Raw genomic sequence first — 2,134 nt, 5'->3', positions numbered from 1 at the left:
GCCAGGACTCTGTACTGTACTGAAAATTGCATTGTGCATTTTGTTCACTTAAGGCTATCACACACACTTGTACAAACAATATGACCCTGTTGGGAAGAGGTAAAAAATAAAGGAATGATCCATGTATTAACTGTGAGTAGCAGTTCTGAAGCGGAATGCTTCTCACTAGATATACAACCCTTCCTTCTCAAGATTTTCACAAAATCTACTTCTAGTGTTCTGTGGGGTCGAGAATGTAAGGTTCTTGACGTTCAAAGAAAATGCTTCTGTTATTTCCTCACAAATTTCCCTTAGAATAAATTCAAAGAAGAATTTAGAAGAAATCTCTTTCCTCAGAGATGGCAAGAATATGGGGCTTGCTGTCACAGAGAGTGGTTGAAGTTGTCATGTTCATAGTAAAATATAGACAATGAAGTTTCTCCTTTCTTTGCCTGATCTTAATATCTCAGATCTTCATGGACCAGAGGTGTTTTAAAAGGTGGAGAAATTGATCTCAACTGATAACCGTTTGAATCAATTCAAGAAACCAATTTGTAAGAAACAAAAGTGTCTAAAAGGAAACAGTGCTTTATTGGGAAACCAAGCGGAGGCTTGGGGACCGCTTTGCAGAACACCTCCGCTCAGTTCGCAACAAACAACTGCACCTCCCAGTCGCAAACCATTTCCACTCCCCCTCCCATTCTCTTGATGACATGTCCATCATGGGCCTCCTGCACTGCCACAATGATGCCACCCGAAGGTTGCAGGAACAGCAACTCATATTCCGCCTGGGAACCCTGCAGCCATATGGTATCAATGTGGACTTCACCAGTTTCAAAATCTCCCCTTCCCCCACTGCATCCCTCAACCAGCCCAGTTCATCCCCTCCCCCCACTGCACCACACAACCAGCCCAGCTCTTCCCCTCTACCCACTGCATCCCAAAACCAGTCCAACCTGTCTCTGCCTCCCTAACCGGTTCTTCCTCTCACCCATCCCTTCCTCCCACCCCAAGCCGCACCCCCAGCTACCTACTAACCTCATCCCACCTCCTTGACCTGTCCGTCTTCCCTGGACTGACCTATCCCCTCCCTACCTCCCCACCTACACCCTCTCCACCTATCTTCTTTACTCTCCATCTTCGGTCCGCCTCCCCCTCTCTCCCTATTTATTCCAGTTCCCTCCCCCCATCCCCCTCTCTGATGAAGGGTCTAGGCCCGAAACGTCAGCTTTTGTGCTCCTGAGATGCTGCTTGGCCTGCTGTGTTCATCCAGCCTCACATTTTATTATCTTTATTGAAAGGCATTGGGTTGAATTTCCAGTCTTTGAGGATGTGGGCAATGCTGAGAAATATGGGAAAATACACAAAAATGAAAAATACCAGAATCCTAGCATTTTAAAAAAATCCATATATGGTGAGTTCAGAAATTTGCTAATGGCCACTGACTACCTTATTTCCATACATTTGCTTCTCAATATGCATCCAACTCACTTTGTGTTAATGCAGCTCCCAATTACCCTCTCCTTCCCCAAGAAACCATGTGTTGCCAATTCCTGACATGAAGCCACACAGCAGCAGCTCAACACTTGATTCTCAGAGCCTTCATCTACCTCTGCATCATCATTATGTCCCTGCGTGTTTAATGGACAATAAATTTCTTCCAACTACGATCCATGTATGTCAGCATCAGTAATCCATCAGCCTCATCACACCGTCATGCTGCCCGCAGATAAACTCACACATTGCTTCAGCCCTTCAAGATTTCATCCTTATGGATTACAGACTCCTGACAGGCTGCTTTGCATGCAGAGACACATGTTTCATACATCTGATCGGGTATAGGGAGAAAGTGGGAACAGAGAACTAAGTTGGATGATGAGCAATGGTGTTATTGAATGGTAGGGCAGCCTCCAAGGGCTAAATCGCCCACTCCTGCTTCTATTCTCTATGCATTTCTGCCTACACAGGATGCCTACACAAGCTCTTACTTTCTTGGAACTCACTCACTTTGCAGACACTTGGAGGCTGACAGCCTCTGTGCCTAGTATTGCTTGTCAGCACTGATGGAGAGGCAGGCAGCTTGGCCTGATTTGGATAAAAACTGAAAGAATTGCGGATGCTGTAAACAGGTCTGGCAGCATCTGCGAAGAAAATA

The sequence above is a fragment of the Stegostoma tigrinum genome, chromosome 11 (genome assembly GCF_030684315.1).
Source record: "Stegostoma tigrinum isolate sSteTig4 chromosome 11, sSteTig4.hap1, whole genome shotgun sequence".
NCBI classification, from domain to species: Eukaryota; Metazoa; Chordata; class Chondrichthyes; order Orectolobiformes; family Stegostomatidae; genus Stegostoma; species Stegostoma tigrinum.
The sequence above is the reverse complement of the archived record's forward strand: the minus strand, read 5'-3'. Positions refer to the sequence as shown.